The following is a 27,353-nucleotide window of genomic DNA, read 5'->3' as shown; positions in this document are numbered from 1 at the left end:
AAGGTTCCAGTTGTATCCTTGAGTGATATGCTCCACTAGTCGGTGTATTTGTTGCACTGTACTGTGTTCACGGTGGAAGCCAAATTGTTCGTTTGGAATTATTGCTAATTGGTCTGATTTTTCTTGTAGTCTTGAGAGGATGATTTTTTCAGCAATCTTTCCTAGGTTGGAAAGCAGGCTTAGTGGATGGTAGCTTTGGGGGAGTTGCGGATTGTTTCCTGGCTTTTTTATTGGAATGATGTCGGCTGTTTTCCATGCAGTGGGGAAGTGTTGTATCCTCAGTATTGCATTGGTTATGTTAACCAGGTGCACAATAGCCTTTCGAGTAGTTTGATGATTCTGTTTGTAATTCCATCTGGACCTGGAACTTTTTTGTTGTTTAGATGTTTTATGATGTTGGTTATTTCCACTGGAGTAGTGGGGGTGATGCTGCCTGGTTTGTCTGAGGTCTGTCTTAAGGTACGCTTGACCTGCTGGTGGACTTTATATATGTGGGCGATGTTTATGTTGTCATATGATGGGTTGCATTGTTTTTCTAAGTTTTCTGCTATTGCTTCTGCTTTTTCTTTATCAGCGTGTGCAGTTTGCATGGGGGGGTAGAGGGTTGTGTTTGGTGCGCAAGATCTTCAGAAATTTCCATATTGTGTGATCTTCTGGGTTGAGTGATGACAGTTTATTGTCCCAATCTTGATTCCTGTGGTTTTGAAGTGCTTTTCTGACTTTGTTGTTAAATGTTTTCTTGTCTTGTGGGGCTCTTGTGTTGTGGTATCATTTCCTGGCTTTGTTTTTTGTTCTGATGAGGTCCATGATGTTTTCTGGGAGCTGTCTGGTTGGGTGATTGGTTGTGGTTTTGGTAACTGCTTCTAGTGTGCTTTTTTGATTTGGTTTGTTAGATTGCTTACCGCTTCATCTATTTCTTCTTTTTTGTGGATGATGGGTACAGGGCCAATGTATTCTGGTAGGATTTTGGCTAGCCTGTCCCATGATATGAAGGTGTGCTGGGGAGGCAGTTGGTCTTGCGTGCCAAGTTTGATTAGGATTGGATTGTGGTCAGATGACAGTTCATTGATCATCTCTAGTTGGTATTGATAACTGATGTTTTTAAGGATAGCTATGTCAAGTACATCTGATCTGCCATGAGGGCTGTAATGAGTGTGCTCAGTAGGTCCTGCTACCACAACTGAGTTAAGTGTTGAGTAGTTGTGTAGTATGCGTCCACTTCTGTTGTTGGTGGAGCTGAACCATGCTGTGTGTTTAGCGTTCAAGTTCCTGCTATGATGGTGGGGTCTGTGGTGCCAAGGACAGCATCCAGGTCTGCTGTCAGTAGAGTTGTAGGTGGCATATATCTTGAGGCATCCAGCATTGTTTGTGTGGACTTGTGTCGTAAATTCGTCTTTGCATGTTCTGGATCTCAACCAATACTAATGGCATCGGTCGTTTATCAGATCTAAGAATCCGGCTGACTTTGATCAGTGTTAGGCCCTGCTGGGTGAGGTCTCCTCGGCGGTAGTGCCTTTAGTGACACCTCGCAGTACAACTTTGAGATTTCTTTCGCTGCTTAGTGCGAAGGTGTGGTACTGTTTGTTGTTATCCATCATTATTGTTATCCCTCTGTAGTCTGCGACTGTTGTTGGTTGAATTTTTACTCCTTCGTCGGTGTTTCTGGCCCAGGAGCAATCAATGTTATGTTCTCTCAGGTTTCTTGCAACTGTGGTCCATTTTTCTTTTTGTGGTTCTCAGGTAGGGAGATGGACATGTTGTTGATCTCTGATCTCTTCAACTTTGTCCTCGATATCTTCGGGTTCATCTGGTTGAGTGTACAGGTTTAGGAAACCTAGCCATTCCGTATCGAATTTTTTAAGCAATAATTTAAATAGTTTTAGTGCTTGATCTTTGTTTAGATGATCTAGAACATAGGTTCCCAAACTTTTTCGGGCTATTGCCCACTTTGCAAGACAAATTTTGTAACGCCAAATTTTCAAACGGCTCTTGAAGTTATCAAGAGCCGTTTGAACAGTTAGTTTTTTTTTCTTATCGGTATAAATTCTACAATAACAAGCAAAATGACCCTCCAGACCTTGGCAAAAACAAGCAATAAAACACTGCAAATATAATACATGATGGCAAATTAAGTGGATATTGAATCCAACATTATTTCATAGCCGAATACAGAAACTACAAGAGTTTCGTGCCGAATATATAGAAACTAAATGTTTCGGTGGATGCAAGCATAAGCAATGTTATGGGCAACTCGTAGTAAAGGTGGAGTAAGCTCCAGATCACTTTCCTTAGTATTTCCATAATGTAAAACACATCCCCTTGAGGACATGTATGATAAATAAGCCTTTGGCTCTGTTTCAGTAATACATGAGTTTCAGTTACAATCTAGAAATTATTGAACAAAGAATAAAAAAAAACAACTAAACCATGCTGACATCGGAGGTTGCGGTATCTCTCAGATACAATTTACTGTCAAATATCACAACCCTTTACATAACATGTGTGAAACCAAACTGAGCAAAAAAACAGTGCAGAATATCACTCATAACATAAGAATGCACAGCTACTCATGACCTCCAAGCTATACACTGAATTGTGTAAGAATATTTATATTAAACATTTTGCATGTAGTTGTAAGATTAGCTGCGAGGGATTATATCGAGGGATTGCTGCAATTAATTTCGCCGCGTTAATCAAATCTCGCGTTAAGCAAGGGATACCTGTACATCCATGTCTGACACCAGATTTAACATTAAACCATCTTCCTGTACTTCCTTCAATTCTAACTGCTGACTTACAATTCAAATAAAGACTAAGTTGATATCATGCCCCAACGACACAAAACTAGTGTTTTGAATAGCTTCTCTCTTGGCACCTTGTCATATGCCTTTTCCACATCTACAAAACTTAAATATAGATCTTTGTTATATTCCCATGATTTCTCAACTATTTGTTGTAAAGTGAAAATCTGATCCCAACAGCCTCTATTTGGCATGAATCCAGCTTCTTCTGGAAGCTTCCCTTCCACAATCCTTCTCGACCATTTCTCAAGTATACTTGCATAAATCTTACCAGGAACATTCAGTAGACAAATACTTCTGTAATTCTCACATTGTTTTATTTCCCTTTTTATATTTGGGTACCGAGAGCTCTACTCCAATCATCCAGAATTTGTCCCTCTGTTCAGGCCTTCTGAACTATGCAGTGCAGCCACTCTAAGACCTTTATACTTTCATGCTTGAGTATTTCTCATTAAATATCATTTACTCCAGCTGCCTTTCGACATTTCAGGCTTTTCTTGGCTTTTTCTACTTCAAGTATGGATATGTATTCCTGATTACATGCCTGACCACCGTGCTGTCACTGCTTGTTTCATTTAGAATTTTTAGAAGTAATTTTTTATGTCTCTTTTATCATCTCTAATTCCTTTTGCATCTTTGTAAAAGGAATTTTATAAAGCTCGTTTTTAAAGAGAAAAGCCTCTTTCCTCCATTTCTGAGCTTCTTCAACCTCCAGAATATTTTGCCACCTTCATGATATTTATTTTCTATGTTCTTACTAAAGTCTTCCCATGACTTTTGTTTAGCTTTCTTACATTTGTCTCTGTATTCTCTAAGAGCATAGCTGACTTATTTGCCAGGAACTTTTATATGCTTTCTTCTTTTCCTTGACTGCCTCTTTAACTTCCTGTGTCCACCATGGGGGTTCTGATTTTTCTATGCTTGCAGACAACCTCACCACATGCCTCTCTGGCTGAATCAATCAATGTTTTCTTCCAGATTTGCCAATGACTCTCCAAGGTTTGGTTCTTGTTCTTAAACTTTTTCATTTTTTTCTTGAATAATGTTTGTGTATTTTAGTCTACAGTTTACACCTGAGAGCTGCTCAACTTTTATCATCATCATCAAATTCCTGCCTTGTACCTTCAAGGGGTGTACAGGATAAGATAGTACTACATGAAAAATTTACATCATTACTAACTTCCTATCAAAAATTTTCCTCCAAATCAGTTTGCTACTTCTCAAGACTCAAACATTATCAAATCTTATATTTTTATCACCTAAGGCACTTTGTACAGTATTAATCCACCTATATCTTGGTCTTCCTCTGGGTCGTTTTCCTGCCAACCTGGCATAGTACACTTGTTTTGCTACTCTTTCCTTACCCATTCTGTTTAAGTGACCATATCACCTGAGATTAGCTCTGCTAATGTATTCCTGCTCAACTTTTATTCGCTTTAAAACTTTCTTATGTGTTTTTGTTTTCAGTATGAAATTCAATTTTATCCTGCTCAAGACTAAATGGTGATTACTTCCAATTTCAAATCCTCTGTACATTCTAGTATCCTGCACAGTGAGAAAACATCAACAATAACAATCAATGAGACTTTTCTTATTCCTTGCATCTTCTCTCCATGTTAATTTGTGCACATTTTTATGTTTGAACCTTGTGTTAATAATAACCAGTCCATGTCTTGAGCAGAATCCAACAGGTATTTGCCATTATTATTAGCTTTGCTCTTTTCTCCAAATTTTCTCAAAATATTTCTGTATGACTGACAATCATTTCCTACTCTGCTATTTAAGATCCCCAACAAGGAACAACTTTTGTTTTTTCTTTGTGTCAGTTGGTTTCTCTGAACCCTCAAAAAATTCCTCTAATTCTAACTAGTAGAAACTTCTGTGGGACCATAGGCACAAATAAGTATCATTGTTCAGTTCCCCATTCTGATATTTGCCCACATCACTCTACTTGATATTGCCAACCATTCAAGAAGATTAAACTCATATTTAGTGTTGACCCTTAACAATTTGTATTTATTGCTCAGAATGATCTCGCCAGTTTTTGTTTCAGTCATCCCTATTATGTCGATCTGGTACTTATTCAATTCCTCAGCTAGCTCCTTTTCCATTGAGGCTTCTAATGTTGATAGTACTGATCTTGACCTATGGTGATGTTGAGTTTGGGGGGGGGGGGGTTAGTATTTGTTCCAGTAGCTGACTTTTCGCTGTTCGCCCTGGTTCCTGGCAAAAATAATGGGGGTCCCTTGTTTAATCGGGTGATGCCCCAGCCAGCATGAAATTCTGTTCACATTGTACCATCATTTTATATTGTGGTTTAAGCCAATAAGAATACAACTTGGTCGGCTAAATTCCAAATTGCCACCCCATCCTCAGTTGTTCAGTATCCAGGTAGATACTTAACAGGGTGCAACACAAGAGTGTGAAGATTGGATATTAGGTCAGAAGCCCTGGTCGGTTCTCCACACTGATTCCTTTAAAGGCTATGTGGAGATCTCCTCTCAGTTATACAGCTTTGACTCTTATGCACCCTCTCCCCCACAGGGAAATCTCCTAACAGATAATCTTTATGCCAAAATGGTTTGTTTCCTTGTGCAATTCTTCTACTTATTTCTTTATGCTGTTTTTTCTCCTTAAAACTAACTAAGGAGGTCTATATTGACCAACGTAAATGCACAGTCGTCACAATTACAATAGGATTATCTGCTAATTTTAGTTCAATTTGATCTGAATTTCTTATCAGTTTTTTTTTTTTTTTTTTTTTTTTTTAAATACCTTTTTTTCTTGCTTTCTCTGTTAATATTATTTAGCATTTCCTGAGCTGCTTCATTTTTTGCTAAAAGAACAATGTCATCTGCAAAACATAAGTGATTGAGATTTTGTTTCCACTGATGTTAATTCCATAAATTTCCTATAAAACATTCTTAAAGACTTCTAATGTAGCAGAAAATAATTTGGGTGATATAGGATCTCCTTGCCTTACTCCTTTCCCAATACCCAACATCCTTTCCCTGATGTTCTAACTTTATACTGGGTGTTGCGTTTTGATATACAGTTTTAATAATCTGATAGACTTTGCTCGGATTGTTTTCAGCTGTTCATTATTTCTGAATGATAGAGAATCAAAAGGCTTTTTTTTTTTTTTTTTTTTTTTAAATCGATAAACACTAAATTTAAAATCGATAAACACTAAATTTAAAATCGATAAACACTAAATATGCTTGAAAAAAAGCAAACTATATTCATTTGCTTTTTCTATTACTTGATTAATAGTGTGGATATGATCTATTGTAGAGAAGTTTGCTCTGAATCTTGCTGGTACATATGGCTGAGCAACATGCAAGATTTTTAGATGCAAGCTGAGCTATTTCTTTATAACTAGACTTCAGCATACTAAATTGTGGTTTGTTTTTTGTGCCCTATTTCAAAGAAGTGCACATTGTGTTATGACAAAGATGTAACAACATCTTCCTAATTCTAACATCTTATCCTTCTATCATCAAATCATTCACCGTTTTCAAAAAAGTTTTGTCCTTTTTTTGATTCATCGCTCCAGAGCACTTTTTTCCAGTGGTCAATTGTCCAGTTCACATGCTCCATTTGCACCAGGCCAGATGAGCCACTGCTCTTCTGTAGAAATCCAGTAAATGGAGTTCTCTTCATACAGTATTCGTGCTCAACATGGTGTTACTGGTGCTCTGGAACTCATCAGAGATGGTCTTTGCCTATTGTAGCCAGTTTTTGTGTGCCACCCATTTTAACATCCTCCTGTCCCTATCAGTCATTATCAGTGGCCATCCTGGGTGTTTTCCTGTGCTAGTGAGGCCAGAATGTCTCCAGTGGTTGATCAAATCATGAACTGTTGATTTTGGATGCTCCTGTTGAGTGGCAATGACACGTATGGACATGCCACCAATATGACAGCCCACAATGACACCTCTCTCTCTCTCTCGGAGTCACTGAGTTAACGTTGTGTTGCCATACCACCTGTATTCAACTGCTATGATGAAATACTGCTTCCTACAATCTGTACACCAGTTTTTATGTTATTAACAAACCTGGAATGTTCCATAATTTCCAATAACAGGGGTGTCTGGACAATATTGGTAGATAGTGTACGTCAATATATATATATATATATAGATTCTCTGTTATTCCTTAAATAAACTAAACTACCTATGAATATAAGTATATAACTGCTTACCAAGTGATAAGCTTTAGCATGAATCTTTCATCAAATCATTCTACAACTTCCAATTATTGGTGTAATCACTTGTTTGACGAGAATGCCACTAGCCAAATGATACCCCTTTCTGACCCATGATTTAACACAGGGAACATGGTATTAAACTAAGTTATTAGGTTACTCAAAGTCTCAATAAATAAAGAATTTATTTTAACATTCAAAATATTGTTTAAGATGCTGAATCAGCCCTCAGTTCTTTCAACTTTTAAATACAGCTTCTCAGCATCACTTACATTCAATATTTGCATTGCTAGCAATGCAATTGCAACAGCCCATTGCTGAAATGATCAAGTTGATTTTCATTCCAGAAATACAAATTATTTGTCTTATTTCAATACTGATTCTTGCACAGTAGAGAAATGCATTCCAGGCTGCTCTGATTTTTTTTTTGCATAGCACTAGATGATATACCAGCCTATGGTTCTCTCACAGATTTCGAAGATATTTGTTATGATACTTAAAAGGAATGTCAAAAAACTTAGCCCAACTTTGCTATCTCTTCATTGAGTGTTTGTTTTAAATATTTCATTATAAATTCTTGAAATTATAATGAAATAATATACTGCAAACCAAAGTAAAAACTAACCCATTTTGAAATAGCAACTTTTAATTCTAGGATAACAATAAATTTCTAATTCTGCTATATAAAATACTTTATAAAGAATGCACAATGCAGCCACACTGCACACCAGAATATAGGCTGAACTGGCAGACAGCACTGTGAATGTTTCTCAGGTGTTCCTTTCTTTCATGCTTACACGGTGATCAGAATATATCATGAAAATTATGGAAACAACTATCGTGTTAGAGTAAAACTTTAGTTTAATGTAAATCAAAATAAACACTTGACGTATCGACCTTCACGTTATGAATAGTGGTCGATGAAAGCTGAAAAACTGTTTAGAGTCCCAAAGTCAGGATTTGCTGGAAAACTGAATGTGTGCCATCCAAATTCTCAGGATTTTTGTGCCACTATTATTGTTAAGATTAGGATGGTTAATCAAAATTTCACAGGCTTCTTTAAATTTCCGTTCACACCAAGTTTTTGTATGATGTAAAGAACAAGTACTTTTCCAATCAATTTGGTGTAGGGTGTTAAGGGCATGATCTGAGAAGCCTGCTTCTCCAAAACTGTTAAATTTAATGTGTCGTTTGTGTTCTTTTTTTATGGATAGGGATTGTACATCGTTCCCCCCAACATAAGGTAAGTTATAAGCAGGGCCAAACTACTGATGGTGCAAGATGTGCATTTGCATGGGTGGCAAGTTTTTTTGGGGTGGCAAAATTGGCATAAATGAAAAATAAGGTAGAAGGGGTGGCAAAATTCCTAGGAGCAGCTCTGGTTACAAGTGCAATAGATGCAATAAACTCCAGGGTGTGCCAATGGGGGGGGGAGGGAGGGAGGGAGGGAGGATCCATAGAGTTGAATATGTTTTTTAATTTTAAAGATGGTTTAAAAGTGGTATTAAGATTATAATGGCATAAGATTCTATTAATTTTTTCTAATAACCCTTTAATTTATGGGATAGCTATGGTTTTACTGTAATCTATATTATTTTTTGATGTATGAAGAACTTTATTAATAGTATTTTTGCTATAATCATTATTTATAAATGTATAAATTAAAAATTTTTAATTCTTGTTTAAGAGCTTCTTCATGAGAGCAAATTGTTATAGCTATGTTTTTGAGGGTGTTAATGATTCCAAATTTTTGCGAAGAGTGGTGATATGAGTTAGCATGTACATATTGGCTGGTATGTGTAGGCTTGCAATAAAGAGTGAAGGATAGATAGCCTGAGGGAAGATGTGTGACCAGTGTATCCAGGAAAGGAAGCAAGTTCTGATTTTCAATTTCAATAGTAAATTGTATGTGCTCATGTTGTTTGTTCAGGTGGCTAAGGAATGTGTTTAACATTTGGTGGCTGTGTGGCCAGATAACGAAAACATTGTTAACATATCTAAGCCAAAGTGTAGGTTTTAGAGTAAAGCAATCAAGAGCAAGAGTGTTTATTTTGGTTTATATTAAACTAAAGTTTTACTCTAACACAGTAGCTGTTTCCATAATTTTCATGATGTTTTCTCAGATGTTGTTACAACAACAGGCTTATCAACAGTCACCGTGATATCCTATGACAATTAGTTTGAGCCAATGACTTTATATTAGAATTTATATTGATTAATTTTATTATTGCAATTACTATTACATTAATTAACAACCAATACAGTATTTCAATATTTTAACAATTGTGTGGCTATACTTGCATGTACCAGCTGAATATCAGCTCTGTGTTGGAGTGTGATAAACATGATTAGTTTCAGCAAGACAGCAATGGAACTAACATGAATTCAAAATGAATATGCTAAATGAATTCTTTGGAAAAGCATATGTGATAAGCAAAAACTTTTGCCACTAATAGTCTCCAAAAGTAGTTTAGTGCTAAATAGTACTCCAGTAGTTTTATGCATTTTATTTGCCTTCATATTAGAATAACCTCTCCTTGTCCTTCGCTCATGAGGAGCGAGGAGAGATGTTAGTGGATTATGAAGGTGAATATATGGTATGACACACACACACACACAAAAAATCATACTGAACTTTGACACCCTTTCAGTATGCACGCTATGAGATATACCATTCGACTGAATGAACATTAATAGAAGAGCATGTGTAGACTCTATGGCATTATAATAAGTTTAGTTTAATCCTTTATCCAAGTGTGAGCAAACAAAGTTTGCCCCTGAAAGTATCTTCCAGCCTGAGCTAAGGTGGTGCAACACCAAGGCAATTCGTGGCAAAGGTGGAGAAAGCTATCAAAACTCCTATCTCAGTATTTCCCATAATGCAAAACATATCTCCTTGTGGATATGTGTAATGCTATGCATTAAGGCAAGGGCCACTACCCAGACCGGTTTCAACTTTTATTGAGGTCTCATCAGTGGGAGCCAGGCCCACTAGTGGAGACACCAAGGCAGAAGCAATGAGAAGTCATCCCCACCTATAGGAGTTGCCAAAAGGTTGCTCTATCTTGTTGGAATACCTGTGCACGAAATTGGAATGTTTTTTGCACAACACATCCTGTGCAAATCCTGGGTGAATTGAACCAATACATTCTTGATGTAGTGTTCACTATTCAAGGTCACAGTTACATCACCCTCTTCAGTGAAGTAGGGCCCAATTATGCCATGACCAGAAACTGCACACTGCATAGTGACCTTCTTGCCGTGGAGAGATTTCTCTTGGACAAATTTTGGTCTCAAGACTGAAATGTGTCAGCTCATTTGTTTACATGACTGCTTAGATGGAAATGAACTTCGTCTGAGAACCAGACATTATGGAGGAAGGACAGATCTTCATAGACATTGGCCAAGCATGCATGCATGCACAGTATTCTCACTGTGTAGCATATGTTGCTGTTAAACAGTGACCTACTTGAATGACATATGAAAAGGCATCTAGCTCTTTAAGGATTCTGTGTAGTAACTGCTTGGTATCCCAAGGTTTACTGTTGTTTAGTGTTAACATTGAAGAAAAGATGTTTATTGTTGAGCATTATTTTTGTTCATACAGAGTTGGTAGAGCAAACAGTTCAAGTCAACGACATGTTTGTGAGCAGATTTTTAGTTATTTCTGTAAGCGTGCCCCAAACAATAGTGTCATCATTGGCTTAATCGAAAGGTTCCAACATAATGGGATTGTTCTGCCACAATGCAAAGGGCATGTGTTGGAGAAAGTGTTGCAGTTTCTGAAATGCAGTCAATGCCAAACAACAGTAAACCTTGGGATACCAAGGCAGTTACTACACAGAATCCTTAAGGAGCTAGATGCCTTTTATATGTCATTCAGGTGGGTCAATGTTTAACAGCAACAGATATGCTAGACAGCGAGAATACTGTGCATGCATGCTTGGCCAATGTCTATGAAGATCTGTCCTTCCTCCATAATGTCTGGTTCTCAGACAAAGTTCATTTCCATCTAAGCAGTCATGTAAACAAATGAGCTGACACATTTCAGTCTTGAGACCAAAATTTGTCCAAAAGAAACCTCTCCACAGCGAGAGGGTCACTACGCGGTGTGCAGTTTCTGGTCATGGCATAATTGGGCCCTACTTCACTGAAGAGGGTAATGTAGCTATGACCTTGAATAGCAAACACTACATCAAGAATGTATTGGTTCTGTTCACCCAGGATTTTCACAGGATGTGTTGTGCAAAAAACATTCCATTTCGTGCACAGGTATTCCAACAAGATAGCGCAACGTGTTACACATCACCTGATTCTAGAGCCCATTTATCAAAACAATTCCCTGGGCAGCTCATTTCAAGCTTTACAGAATTCCTTTGGGTATTGTTAGATTGTGATAGTGTGGAAATTTATGAATTCCTATCTTATCACAGTCTAACATGCTTTTCCAAACAAAAGAATGAGATAAATACAATAAGTTGCCTCTAAGTGTAGAATAAGTATTATGTATATATAAATCAAGTGTGTTCTGTTAAGAAAAGGTTAAATAAGTGTATTGCCATTCGCGAACGTGATTAATTTAGTATTGAAAATGTAAAACATTACCAGAGCTTTAGAAATTAACCTGTGCAAAAGGATTATAAAATGTAAGCACAAATGCAATAGTTGGGGGGGAGTCAAGTTCAAAGGTCGTAACGTGATGGAGCGACTCGCATGTCCACGTACGTGCAACAAGCAGGGCAGACAATGGACGCTATGACGTAGTAATTCGCTGGACACCGAAAGGGGCGAGAAATAGGAGGGAAATATAAGGGTCATGCGACCCTGAAACAAGGCTTTTTCTCCCTGGATTTCCTGTTCGGTTTTCGTGTGGTGGCGTGGGGCGCGAATGTCCTCGATGTCGGAGGACGGGTTCCGATAGACAGCTACGGTCTTGGCGGCCGTGTTCTCCATGGAAGGAATGAAATCTGGCAAGTCCACAGAAGGCCAGTTTCCTGTGAACCTCTGGAGCTCTAAAGAACCAAAGGCGAAGATAAGTAAACTTTGTGTGTTTAACAGAATATGTGCCAAGTTAACATGTTATGGAAAAGGAACATTAATGATATTGAATAAGATTATATTGCTAGGACTTAAGAAGGATATTGAAATTATGTTTATTATCTGTCATTGTGTTTAAGTTTGCCATTATATTAAGAGAAATTAAGGATATGTTTAGAGTAAAGAATTGGCATAATATTAAGAGATTGTGAAAGATATGAATGTTATCTTGTGTAGTCTGACAGAGCTACGGAGCCTTAGATCGATTGTGAAAATAGTACATAAATAACACATTAGCGAAGGTTAATATAATTCATACTTTAGGAAGCTACTGTATATTAATTTATATGTGTAACAGTAGTGTTTGAATTTTATATATAACTTGTCTGAAACTCCCTTAAGATGGGATTTAATTTAGTGTTATTATGTGTGACAATCTTTGAGTATAATAAACCTTGCTTTTGATTCTAACAAAGACTTTCTGTGATTTCTGGAATCCGATGCACCGCTTATAAAGTATTAATATGAACCTATGCGGGATATTTGAAAAAAGTAAATTTTGGTCACGTCTGCAGAGTTAATTGGTATTACTAAGTACTGTCCTGAGATTACCTCTTGGTTGTTAATATTAATTAATCTAATAGCGCTAAGTAGCGCAGCGAAACAAATAAATTTCTTGGAGTTTTAAGAGGGGTAAATCTCAGACACTCTGATACTGCCTTGATCTCGAGGAAATTCCATTGTCCCTCAGAGGTACCACGTGTTACCTGATAGAGTGTATCAAGGAGATATAGTAAAAGGTTAAAGTAGTTGTATTTGAGAAGAAAGGTTACAACATAAACCGCACAGCAGATAGGATACAAAATAGTTGTACAAAATAAAAATTAAGAAAAAGGAAAAAGCTATACAACAGTATTCCACGATACGTCTCAATCCTTGTTCTCCAAGATGACAGCGAACCTCAGATGACTACGAAACCTACCTTGAAAGACAAGGTGCCCATTTTGAGCACGTAATCTACAGTTGTTAATGCTTTATTCAATTAAGATTCCACTGATGGTTGTAGATGTACATATCATCATGTGTAAAGATATATTTCTTTGTTAATAAACTCATTTACTCCATAACATATACTGCTATTCAGTACTTTTTTTTTTTTTGTGCCATACCGTATATGTTTATATATTCTAAAAAAAACATTGATTGATTCAGCTAAAGAGGTATAGGGAAGTTGTCTCCAAGAACAGAAAAATAACTACACCATGGTGGATACAAGAACTTAAACAAGAATTCCTCAAAAAAAAAAAAAGCATACTGAAAGTTCCTAGGTAAATAAGTCGGTAGATATCTTAAAAGAATACAGAAAAAAAAAAAAAAAAAAAAAAAAAAACTAAGAGAGCTAAGCCATGTGTAAAAGTAGCTAAAAAGGTTGTGGGAAGATTTCAGTAAGAATATAGAAGACAAATATCAGGAAGGTAGCAAAATGCTCTGGAAAATATTGAAAAAGTTTAGAAATGTAGGAAAGAGTATTTTAAAAGTATTCAATGATGATAAATGTGGCATGAAAAGTAAGATAAAGATATTCTAGAGTCAGGAGTAATAACTTTGAATGACTTTGAAACAAAGTGACAAAACAGCAGAAGTAGATTTCAGTACTTGAGGTGGAAAAAGCTATGAAAAGCCTGAAATATGGAAAGTCATGAAGAATAGATGATATTCTTATGTGGAAGTATAAGAGTTTTGCAGAGGCTACATTCAAAACACCTAGTCAGAGTGTCAAATTCCAGATGATTGGAGTAGAGCTCTCACAGTTCCCAGCTGTAAAAAACAGAATAGATGAATGTGAGAATTATTCAGAAAGTTCTCTACTAAGTGTTCCAGGTAAGATTTATGCAAACATACTTTAAAAGAGGATCAGAAAAATTGTGGAAGAGAAACCCAGGGAAGAACAAGCTGGGGTCAGGCTAAAAAGAGGTTGTCAAAATCAGATTTTCACTTTAAGACAAATAGTTGAGATATCATGGGAATATGACAAGCATCTGAACTTAAGTTTTATAGATCTGGAAAAGCTGTACAACAAAATGCCTAGAAAAATGTTTTTGAAAACTCTATAGTTATATGGAACATTACACAGAGCAATACATAGTGTATATTTAAGTTGTAAGTCAGTGAGAAATGAAAGAAATACAAGATGGTTTGATGCAAAACTCTGGTGTAAGAGAAGGGTGCAGATAGTGTGAACCCTTTACCATTTTCGTAGTCTCCAGGATTCTTTAACCAAACTGAATAACAGCTGCAATAAATTTGGCATGAAAATTAGCAAATAAAAAAAATGAAAACTATGAAAATAGACAGGAACCTAGAAAATGTTAGCTGCATTCTGCATCCTATAGAACAAAGGTAAAACATTTCATCTATTTAGGCACAGTTTTTAGTGAAGATGACAAACTAAATATGGAAAGAGACAACAGAATAACTAAAGCTGGTATGGCGAGGAAAGGAGCCAGTTGAATAAATTTATATGGAATAAGAGAGAAATTAGCCAAAACAGTAAACCAGAAGTAGGCAAGACAGTGTTCAAACCAGTTTTAAGTTATGGATCTGAGAGCTGGGTTAAAAATAAAGCACTTGATCAAAGACTGGGGGGGGGGGGGGGAAGCACAGATATGAAAGTTCTGAGAAAGATTAGAGAAACGAATAGATGACATCAATAGCAGAATCATGTTAAAAAAGTGGATATCAGGAAGGAATTCTTCATTGTTGGCATTCAGGAATGTGTGACCAGAGTAAATCTCAGATAGTATGATTACTTAGAATGGTGGAGGAACGGTTAGCAAACAGGCATTTGATGCTAAGGTGGTAGGAAAAAAGATCCAGAGGAAGACTAGGTGGATTGATTCACTCAGAAATGTCATAGAAAATTGAAATATTAGATACAATACTGGAGTGCATACAAGTAATTTGGAGGATTACTACCAATAAAGTCTCATCCAAAGCTCCATAGTAGCAGTTGTAAGGAAATAAGAAATCAGTAATAATGTAAACTTAATCGTGTAGTACTTGATCCTGTACATCCCTTGAGGATTCATAATAGGAAACTGATGATAATTATTATACAACAATTTACATTGTCATATTAGGCAATAAATTTTAGAGCATAACAATCTAAAAATTTTATAATTTATTTTTGATAAATAAAATCCAAATAAATCTGAATTTGCAAAAGAAATTCAGGTCAGGAGGGAGAAAAAAGTATTGGAGTGGGGCTGCTTAACACCACCTGACTATTTCCAGTTGGATGTGGTGGGAGGGGAATACCTAAAGGAAGAAATGTACAGCCAGTTCATACTAATAAACTCATTGAGCCAAAAGGAACTGTTTGTCATAGTGAGAGGTTTAATATAGTGCATTTCTTTTAACTTAGAACTGCTACTATGGAGTTTGGCTGAGACTTTTTTTTGGAAGTTTGTTATAGTACAACTTCAATGTGCTTCACATTAACACTAACAAATTTGTTTTATTGTCTAAATCTCTGTGGTTGTTGTAGCATTATGCCAGTAAAAATACAATGGTTACTGACACTTGCTATAATATGCATTCCGTAATCTTCAGTTAATTTTATCCTTGCTCAACATAAGTTGCTTAATAAAATATTATTATTATTTTACGGCATCTCCATGGAGTCAGGAGACTCATTGTGGGAGACCCAAATTAACCATTATACACACAAAATCCTATCATACCTCTCCTTGAATCCATTTGCCATCAGGGAACTCACAACCAATTCTGGTAATCCATTCCACTCTTCATGCAAAAAGTCTGGTCTGCACATGCCTTCCTACTAACCATATTATTATTATTATTATTAGATACCTCCAGGGAGTCCAAAGACTCATCGAGGGAGGGCACCTGCTCTACAACTCTATCTCCACTCAATCCACCAACACCATCTACCGCCAACCACAACTAGTATATTCTTATATTATATGAATATAGTATATACGTATATTATAACATCCATGGATAGCCTCTAGTTCTCTGACTATTTGTCATATATTGAAAAATTTCACTTGCATCAATTTTATAAAAGCACTTTAATATCTTAAAAGTTTCCATCAAGTCCCCATCTTTTCCACCTATCAACTAAACTTTGTAACCTGGAAACCTTCAACTTATCCTCGTAGGGAGTATGAGGATAGGTTGAAGTATTCCACAGACCTGTCACCATCTTCGTCGCTTGTCTCTACCACCTCCTGGTCCCCAAGAAACCTAGGCGATGAAATCTGTGCACAATAGTCAAGATGTAGCTGAATCATAGCCTTATAAAGAGGGATAATAACTTTCTATTTTTACTCGTTAGTGTGTTTTTCAACATCCAAGTAATTCTTTGAGGCTATTTTACCAACTTTTGCAATATGTCCTCCAAACCTTTAGTCCACTATTATTATTACGGGCAACTCCAGGGAGTCCTTAGACTCATCGAGGGAGGCCCTAAACATCATGTCCACACAACTATATGACATTCTCATAGTATCTATTATACCATGCCTTGAACTCACTCACCGTCATAGCACCCACAACAGACTCTGGCAGCTTATTCCACTCATTTACCACTCTAAAAGTAAAGAACCCAGCTCTAACACCCCTGCTAACCACACTCTTGCCCAGCTTCCATAGGTGTCCCCTAGTTCTCCCACCACCAGTCCTGATCTCAAAAATATCCTCTGAATTAATCCTATAGAATTCCTTTAGCAATTTGAATGTCTCAATCATATCTCCCCTCCTCCGCCTATCAACTAGTTTCTGCAACCCACAAATCTTCAACCTGTTCTCATGTGGTTCATTCCATAGACCTGTTATTATCTTAGTCACTCGCCTCTGGATCCTCTCCACCTCCTCCCCATCAAGAAGGAACCGAGGTGATCAAATCTGGGCACAGTAGTCGAGATGAGGTCTTATCAAGGCTCGGTACAGAGGTACAATAACTTGCTTGTCTCTGCTTGTCAAGGTATTCTTCAACAACCAAGTGAGTTGATGAGCTGATTTAGCTACTTTTGCAATGTGCCCTCCCCCCCGCTAAACTTCATCTCCCTATCCACCGACACTCCCAAGTCCCTGGCCTCATCAATCTCCTGGAGTACAGTTCCACCAATGTGGTATACTGCTGCTAATCTTTTCACCCCAAAATGCATAACCTTACATTTTGTCACATTAAATTGACATCCATTCTCCTTAGCCCAGAACTCCAATCTATCCAAGTCATCCTGCAAGATTTTGATATCTTCTGCATTCACTATTGCCCTAACCAACTTTACATCATCAGCAAACAAATGAACTGTTCCTCTTAGATCCTTCCCTACATCGTTAATGAACAGATTAAACAGCAGTGGTCCAAGAACAGAACCCTGTGGCACACCACTAGTCACAGGCCGTCTTTTGGACTCTACTCCTGAGAGTCCCTAGTCTTTTTATCTCCAAGTCTCTAGCCTCATTAATTTCCTGCAATCCAATATCATCAATATGATACTCCACATGCAACCTTTCCAACCTGAAGTGCATAACCTTACATTTTGCAACATTAAATTGCAATCATTATCCTTTGCCCACAATGTCAATTTATTTAGATCATCCTGCAGGACATCTACATCACCTTTATTAATTATTGCTCTCCCCAGTTTTGCATTATCAGCAAACAACTGAATATCCCCTCTGAAATCTTTCCCTATGTTCTTGATATATAAATTAAAGAGTAATGGCTCTAGTACTGAATCCTGAGGTACTCCAGTAGTCACCATCATTCTTCTATATTCCACTACACCATATACTAATTTCTGGTGTTTGCCCCTCAGCACCTCCTCTCCCCCATCCAGTCTGTCAGATGCCTTGGCAAAGTCGAGCAGTATGGTGTAGCTGTTACCTTTATCCAATTCTGCTGTCACTTTATTATAAAATGTGAATAAGTTACTACGACAGAACCTACCCTTTACAAAGCCATGCAGTCTGCTATAGAGTACAGCATCCATATCCACCCACTGTTGTATTTTACCTTTCACGAATTTTTCCAATATTTTAACTACCACTTCTGATATATTAACCGATCATTGGCATTAATAAAATGTTACATACAAAGTAAGTTGTGTGACTTTTGAAAGACTGCATTCTTAATATAAATGGCATTAAACATATCTTGCTTGTTCTTGGTTAAAAAATAAACATTTGTATTCAACTTGATTAAAATACATTTTTTATGTGACTTCTACCAACGAAAGGTCCAAGTTCATCATAAAATATTAATACCAGAATCATTTATGTTTAATATTTTTATTTATAAAATTTTCAGCTAAGTTTCATAGCCATTGTCAATACAGTTATAGAAAAACTCTAAAAAGAACAACAATTTAATTGAAGGCACATGATATTATGTGCACTACAGGCTGCAGGAGAATAGCTCTATCTGCATTAATAGATATTCAAAATAAATTACAATAAATTAATTTAGTTAATTATTTTTAAATATAAGCAAAATTTAATTACAATTAAGGAACACATGAATGGTGAGTATTAGTTAATATAACTTCCCAAAATTGAGAAAATTTTAGGCAATCGCTTTTGTTCTTTAGGTTGTGAATGTGTGCTTCACAGCTTTCTCTGTAGTCTTTCCAGAAGAAAGTAACTTTTGTGTAACATTTTGGTTTTGTTCCACTGAATCCTCTCTTATCCTGGAGTTTACAGAATCCCCTGTTCTCGTGGCTTATGTTATTATGGACAAACTGGTCGATCCACACAAATTTGTCTCGAAGAACATCATAATTCAATTCTAGTTTGCACGGTTAGCCTAGTGGCTATTCGCTTTGCAACCATATGTCTGGGAAAGGAGTGTCCATCAAGAATACATTTCTCTTAAAGAATCCAACAAATCTGGTTTAGTAAGCCACAAATATTACACAAAAGTTACTTTCTTCTGGAAAGACACTACAAAGAAAGCTGTGAAGTAAATATTCACAAAAACCTGAACCTGAACAAAAGTGATTGCCCCAAACTTTCTCAATTTTGGGAAGTTATATTAATGAATACTCATCATTCATCTATTCTTTAATTGTAATTAAATTTTGCTTATATTTAAAAATAATTAACTAAATTAATTCAGTGTAATTTATTTTGAATATCTATTAATGCAGATGGAGCTTTTCTCCTGCAGTGAACATGCGCCTTCAATTAAACTGTTGTTCTTTTTAGAGTTTTCCTATAACTGTATTGACAATGGCTATGAAACTTAGCTGAAAATTTTACAAATAAAAATATTAAACGTAAGTGATTCTGGTATTAATATTTTATGATGAATTCTTCTGCTTGTCTTGATTCTTAGATGAATTGGAAAGGTTGTGAACCTATATACATGAACTGAGGGTAAGGGATTTTATTTTTATTAAATGTTTTCTACTTTATATTATTCTGTACCTGATCTGGAAGCTGCTCTAGAGACAAAACATAGAACTTTTTCAAACCACTGCAGGCCTCCAAATATACAGAGAAATATAATTTTCATAAGATGTGGTGACCTACCAGTGATGTCTGCATTGATAAACAACCACAGTCAATTCTCATCACTGCAAACTCATAAGAACCAAAGAAATGGTTTGTTATAATGGAAGCCTGCTATAGTCAATTTCCTTCATCATGATGATCAGATGGGACTTCCTGGAGTCTGTTACAGTGAGTGATTTCACTATAACAGTGGCTGCTATAGTTAGAGTTGACTGTAGGGGGCCCTGCTGGTCTATATTTGCAAATTCTGCTTGATGTAAATATGGTAAGAGATTTTCAAAGTCTGACAGACTTAAAAAATATAACTGTGCAAACATGAGAGGAAGAAGCAAAGAAAGATAAGAATTTACTGTATTTCTCTTTTGGAACATCCAAAATTTATTAACTATTTTAGCTCACACTGCAGTGACTTAATAATCTGAAAGAAGTAACATCTTCATTTATTAAGTTTGGTACTTATCACAAATCAATTTCTCTTGTTATAATTATTACTGCAAACACCGAGGAGTAAGTTTGTGAACATGCAAACATTCACTTGGTAAGCTTCCAAGTGAGCATCGACTAGCACCTTGCTGTTGATAAAATGAGAATACCTTGTGGTATATTTTAGGTTAAAATAATTTTTTTTTTGTTTGTTTATTTTTTACAGAATATATATTCCAAAATCATTTCATGAATGACAAAATTTAATGAATTTAATATCATACAGCTCATAATTCAAAGTTATAAATATAATTTATGCTACACTTTAGCTGAAAATAGAACTTATACATAATACATACTAAAAGTTCAAAAATCAGTTCGAACAGAATTCTTTCCATCTGCTATACTACCAGAAGTTCTAATACCTACAAAAAAAAAAAAAAAAGTTCTTAAAATATATACCAGTTTGGGAAAAAAAAAACATACACATATATAAAATTCTTTTTCATTCTGATTTATAATATTTAAACTCTTACTTGAGGAAGCTTTGCTTCTAATAGTGAAACCATACTACTATAGTGATTTACTATGGTGTATAGATTAATTATTCCATATCCTTAATACCCTGCATTTGTTAGTGCAGTATTGTGCCACTACTAAAAGCATTTTTACATATAACTACTTTATTATTATTACATGGCACCTCAAGGAATCCCTGGGCACATCACAGGAGGGTACTCTACTCTGTTACTCACATCTCACCGTCTTCTCTACTACTTAATTCTCCATCTACACACAATGGCACTTTATTCAAGACAAAACCTCAATATAAAAATTTATTTCTTTCAAAAACAAAGTGAGAGATGATTTTCATCTGTATATATCATATTTACTTTCAGTACAGTCACTTTCTGCTTTTTCTTTGGAAAAAACAGCTAAAGAAAAAAGAATATGCAATAACAAACAAATCTGAAACACCATCATCATCAATTTCCTGATATGTAACTCCAAGGGATGTTCAGGTTGCTATGACAACACTACATGATTAAGTTTACATTATTATTAATCTCCCATCAACAATTATTTTCCTCCAACTCAATCTATTAGTTGTAAGCAATCCGATATTGTCATATCTAACATTTCGTGCTTCTAAGGCACTTCTGACATAATCAATCCACCCAGACCTTGGTCTTTCTCTGGGTCTCTTTTCTGCCATTTTGGAATCAAACACCTGTTTTGCTAACCTTTCTTCACCCATTCTTTTAAATGGCCATACCACCTTAGATTAGTTCTGCTAACACATTCTTAAATGCTAATAATGTCAAGTTCCTTTCTAATATCTTCATTTTTTATATGATTCTGCCATTGATGCCATCTATTTTTCTCAGAACCCTCATACCTGTGGTCTCTAGACTTTGATCATGTGCTTTATTTTTTAACCCAACTCTCACATCCATAACTTAAAGCTGGTTTAAATACTGTCTTATATACTACTACTTTGGTGTTTTGGCTAATTTCTCTCTTATTCCATATAAATTTATTCAGCTGGCTACTCAACATACCAGTTTTACTTATTCTGTTGTTTTTTTCCAGATTTATGCTGCCATCATCACTAAAAACTGTACCTAAATAGCGGAAATATTTTATTGTTCTATAAGATCTCCATCCAGAATGCAGCTGAAGTTTTCTATGCTCCTACCTATTTTCATAGTTTTTGGTCTTTTTATTGCTGATTTTCATGCCAAACAAATTCGGCATGAAAATCGGCCGTTATTCATTTTAGTTAGTGAATCCTGGACACTTGCATTAGATGTATTTAGGAGTGCAATAGCATCTGCATAAAGCAAACAGTTAAGTTTGACATATCCAATTTGAATATCATGCTTGATGCCACTTTCTTGCATAATGTGATCCAAATAAATGATGAACAGGAGTGGAGATGATGTACATCCTTGTCTTACCCCTGATTTTACATCAAACCATCTTCTTGTATTTCCTTCAATTCTAACTGCTGACTGACAACTTAAATATAGACTATGTATTGCTCTGCATAATGATCCATTCACCCCATATATTTGTACTGTTTTGAAAAGCTTTTCTCTGGGCACCGTGTCATATGCCTTTTCCGCATCTACAAAACTGATCCTTGATATATTCCCATGATTTCTCAACTATTTGTCTTAAAGTGAAAATATGATCTTGACAACCTCTATTTGGTCTAAACCCAGCTTGATCTTCTCCAAGTTTCTCTTCCACAATCTTTCTCAACCTCAAGTATGCTTGCATAAATCTTACCTGGAACACTTAGTAGAGAAATTCCTCTGTAATTCTCACATTCAGTTTTATTCCCTTTTTTATAAATGGGTACTATAAGAGCTCTAACTCCAATCATTGGGAATTAGACCTTCGGACCAGGCTCTCTGAATTATGCAGTGTAGCCACTGTCACTACAAAACTTTTATATCTCCATATGTAAGCATTTCTGGCCGAATATCATCTACTCCAGCTGCTTTGCCACATTTAAAGTTTTTGATGCTTCTTTGCATTCCTCTTGAAAATTTTCTACCATGGTTCTGTCACTGCATGGTTTGTTTAACAGTCTTTCAAAGTAATTATTCCAGACATTCTCGGATATCTTTATCTTCAGTTTTCAACACCTTTATCTTTGATTCCTTTTACAGTACTCTTTCCTCTATTTCTAAGCTTCTTCAGTAGCCTCCAAAACATTTTGCCACCTTAAAGTCTTCCCATGACTTTTAGCTTAGCTACTTTTATACATTAAAATTTTATATATTTTTATACGTGTGTAGAGGCTTAAGTGCTGTGAGGACATCCTGTTGGAGGCTTAATGGATTTTTTAACAACACTCAAAAAGAATTAAAATAGAATTTAATACTTCCTATATTTCGTCCTAGTCACCAGGACATCTACAGGGATTACAAAAACAATTAATGTAACATATACACAAATAACAAACAATACTAAGCCCAACCACGTGGGTGACACTAAAGTCCTATCTAGGTAGAGCGCCCTCTAAGGGCAGTAGTAGGTGGCCTGGAATGTAAGGTGGGAACTCTGGTGATGAGTGTTTCCCAAATCTTCGGAAGCTTAATGCAACCGTATTTATTGAGATTTGGTTGGTTTTTGAGAGCTGCTGCTGCTTCTAAGAAAAGTCTCTCTTTCTTGAATTTGCTGTGGTGGAGCATGGTGGTTTTCTTCCATGATACCCTGTGGGTGATGTCCAAAACATGGTCAGCCAAGCCTGAATGGCCATAGTTGTGTTTGAAGATGTAAGACTTGTGTTCCTCTAGATGGATGGATGCTGATCTTCCTGTCTGTCCAAAGTACGCCAGCTTACAGGAACAGGGTACTTTGTAAACTCCAGGCAGAGAGAGAGGAGGGAGCTGATCTTTCGTAGAACAGATAAGGGTAGCAAGTTTGCAGTGGGGCTTATATGCTGTGTGTAGGTTGTACTGTTTTAGTATCTTGGCTATTTTTTCGGATGTGCCACGAATGTAAGGTATGATGATGGCATTTTTAAAATCTTGTTGATGAGAAGGACGGGGAATGGGGGGAGGAGTTGATTATTTTTTTGATACTGTGATCGCTGTAGCCATTGGAGAGGAAAGTGCTGTGTATGTGGTTCAGCTCAGTAGTGAGGGCGGTTCCACTGGAACAAAGATTGTGGGCTCTCTTGGTAAGAGTTTTAATAATGCCATATTGTTGAGAGGGGTGGTGGTGGGAGAGTTTGTGAATGTATCTGCCTGTGTGTGTGTGTGTGTTTTCTGTATACGGTGAAGGTAAGTGTATCATTAGGCAGGCGTGTGACTAAGGTGTCTAGGAAGGGTAAACAATTGTTCTTTTCCTTTTCCATAGTGAACTGGATTCTTGGATGTAGACTATTGAGATGACTGAGGAAGGAGTCTAACGTGTCTTGGCCATGAGGCCAAATAGAGAACACATCATCTACATGTCTTAGCCAGATAGAAGGTTTGAGTGGGGCTGAGTCTATGGCTCGTTTTTCGAAATCTTCCATATAGAAATTGGCAGGGGCGAGAGGTGGAAACCCATGGCAGTTCCCTCTATCTGCTTGTAGATTTTGTTGTTCCAAGAGAAATACCCAGAGTTAATGGCAAAGGAAAAGAGATCTAGGATGTCAGAGGGAAAAACGTTTTCTAAGAGAGATAAGGTGTCAATTAAGGGAATATTGGTGAACAAAGAGGAGATATCAAAGCTTACCAATATGTCTGTCTCATTCAAGGTTAAATTTTCTGTGAGGGCTTTTAAAGTGGGTCGAGTTTTTTATATAGGAAGGGGACCTTCCGGTGAGGGGGATCAGAGAGTTGGCCAGCTGTTTAGAAAGTCTATAGCCAGGTGCATTGGTGGCATCTACTATAGGCCTGAGTGGGGAATTGGGTTTGTGGATTTTTGGTAAACCGTATATTCGGGGGGGGAAGCGGAAAGGTTTAAGTTTTTTCGTGACATCAGGGGGCCAGGAAGATACTTTTTTGAGTAAGATTTTTAGTTTCTTAACTTGTGTTTTTGTGGGGTCGTGTTCTAGAGGGATGTAGGTAGCGCGATCGTGGAGGATAATGTTCATTTTACGATTGTATTCACTGGTATTAAGAACGACCGTGGCATTACCCTTATCCGCTCTGGTGATGACGATACCTTTTTCTTTACGTAGTTTAAGGAGAGCCGTGCGTTGGGCATATGATAAATTACTTTTTGACGGCGAAGAATGTGCGAGGATGTTGGCTACGTCAAGTCTGATGTTGTTAGCTATCTCCGACGGTAAGCGACCGATTCCCCGATTAAACATCGAACGGGGAATCGGTTCGATGTTTAATCGGGCACTCTACCTAGATAGGACTTTAGTGTCACCCACGTGGTTGGGCTTAGTATTGTTTGTTATTTGTGTATATGTTACATTAATTGTTTTTGTAATCCCCGTAGATGTCCTAGTGACTAGGACGAAATATAGGAAGTATTAAATTCTATTTTAATTCTTTTTGAGTGTTGTTAAAAAATCCATTAAGCCTCCAACATGATATATATTTTTATATTTTATAAAGTTTTATATATTAAAGTTTAACTACTTTTATACACAGCTTAGCTCTCTTACATTTTTCTCTGTATTCTTTTAGGGCATATGCTGACTTTTTTTTTTTGTTATGAACTTTTAGTATGCTTTCTTTTCCAGGACTGCTTCTTTAACGTCGTTTCTACTATGGTGTTCTTAGTTTTCTATTCTTGCAGGAAACTTCACCAGATACCTTCCTAGTTGAATCAATGTCTTCTTCAGAGTTTGCCACTGAGACTGGTTTGGTTCTTGTTTTCAATTCGTTTCATTTTTTCTTCAATAATATTTGTTTAGTTGAGTCTACAATTTAATTTTAAAAGCAGTTCAACTTTAATTCTTTTAAAAACAGTAGATTCATTTTCTGCATTATCGTTGGAAAAAACAGTAAAGATAGAAGGATGTGCAATAACAAAAAAATGCGAAACACTTCTGATAAAAAACAAACAAATAAACTGAACCTTGTGAACTATGTTGTGGGTAGTTCCTTGATTCTGATTCTTCCTCAGAGTTTGCAGACTATTTTACCTTTTGCAACTTAAAATATTTAAGTCTGTCTGAGAGTAATTCATGTTCTAGTTTTTCTATCATCAAATCCTTATACGGGTAACCCTCGTGTTAAGTTTGCGGATGTTAGGTTCCATAGAAATGCCACGTTATGTGAGACTAGGATCACATAGAAAAAGTAGGGTTACGTTTTGAAATTCTTTTTTTAAAATTATATAAACAACGACATATTCAACAAAAATATTTTATTTAATTCAGGTAATTCATATAAGTTAAGAAAACATAAACTATGAAAAAAATACATAGTATATAATTATAAAAATACAAATTGTATGTAAATTTCACTGCACATAATGCATAAATGTTTTAGGCAAAATAAAATAACGTGCATATTTGAATCGTCATCATTGTCTTCAAAAATAACATTTTATAGATGCTCTTTATTTATGAGAGGCTGGACGTCATCATCACTTGAAATCTCTTGGACATCATTTGTATAATTCTCATTACATAATTTGGCTGGTTTAGTTATCAAGAAGTCAGTAATAAGACCTTGTTTACCACTATGCTGTAATTTTTTTTATTAAGCACATAATATGGAGCTAAACAAATACTCAATTATCTCGTGAACTTTCCGGAGCTCCATTCAGGGATCATTATCCATAAAATAACTTCCCAACTTTCTTGCCAAGTCCAGTCCTTCTGCTAATTTCTTTAAACTGAATTCTTTAATGGATTCATCACAATCAGAATCTTCGGCACAAGATTCCTGCTATTTGGTTTGATGTCATCTATTAATTGCACCAGTTCCTCCTTATTTAAATGTTTCCTCATCAATTAATTCACTCATTTCATTTTCAACCATATCGCAAAAGCTCTCTCCACCAAAAACGTGTGTGACATTTATTATACGACTTAGCTCGGCATCCACTGGATGTACGAAATTTTGTTCCAGAACGTAACCCATGCCTTTTTGTTGGTCCGCCAATTAACAGGTAGGGTGAACTTGTCAAGCCCTTTCATAGCACGAGGATTTGAGGATGGATTAATAAACATTGGTTTTGTCATGTAATCACCTGATGCATTACTACAAAACAGTAGAGTAATTCTATCTTTCGAAACTTTGAATCCAGGAGCTGATCTTTCATTTTTTGAAATATAGGCGAGTTTGGCATTTTCCCCCCAATATAATCCGGATTCATCCGGATTGAACACCTTGTCTGTACTATAAACACCTTTTTCAATGACTTAAAAGTTCTCCTGGATATTTCCAGGCCAGCTTCTACGTCTGCTGATGATGATTCTTCCTGAATTTTAGGACTATGCAAAGAAAACCGCTTTTTAAAGTTTTTGAACCAACCCTTATTGGCACAAAATCCATATAAGAGAATTTGATGAAGTTCATTTAAATATTTATAAACTTTGAGAGCTTTTTGTTTAATAAGATATCCGTCCAAAGGATTTTTTTTTTTTTTTTGAGTGCAATCTTCAATCCAAATCATTAGAAATTTCTCCATTTTTCCCATTAGAATATCAAGTACATGAGCAACACACTTTGCACTTACTGTTGATTCAGCGATAACACTTTTTTGGATTTTATGTTCATTTTGTTTGATTATTCGAATTGTTGATTCATTTAAATTCAAAGTCCTTGCAACAACTCATGTTTTTTTCCATTTTTGAACTGATCCAAGATTTAAATTTTTTTTTCCGAGAAAATAAATTTTCTTTTCAATGTTGTTTTTTTTTCCCT

At 36.2% G+C, this 27,353-nt stretch overlaps 1 protein-coding gene across 4 annotated transcripts in view; it reads right to left on the bottom strand.

Moving 5' to 3' along the window:
- The window catches only part of LOC150094875 (acyl carrier protein, mitochondrial-like), a 109,521-nt gene that overhangs the window by 9,615 nt on the left and 72,553 nt on the right, over positions 1 to 27,353 (bottom strand). For 3 of the 4 annotated variants that reach the window (XR_016550112.1, XR_016550114.1, XR_016550113.1), the window contains exon 5: positions 20,373 to 20,438. The gene's annotated coding sequence lies outside the window, so the exon portion shown is untranslated. Of the gene's footprint in view, positions 1 to 20,256; positions 20,439 to 27,353 lie in introns of those variants that run through there. The other variant, XM_090410919.1, reaches the window with a different exon arrangement.

Source organism: Typopeltis vanoorti, chromosome 21, assembly GCF_054136105.1.
Source record: "Typopeltis vanoorti isolate ZY-2024b chromosome 21, IOZ_Tvanoo_1.0, whole genome shotgun sequence".
NCBI lineage: Eukaryota > Metazoa > Arthropoda > Arachnida > Uropygi > Thelyphonidae > Typopeltis > Typopeltis vanoorti.
The sequence above is the reverse complement of the archived record's forward strand: the minus strand, read 5'-3'. Positions and strand labels throughout refer to the sequence as shown.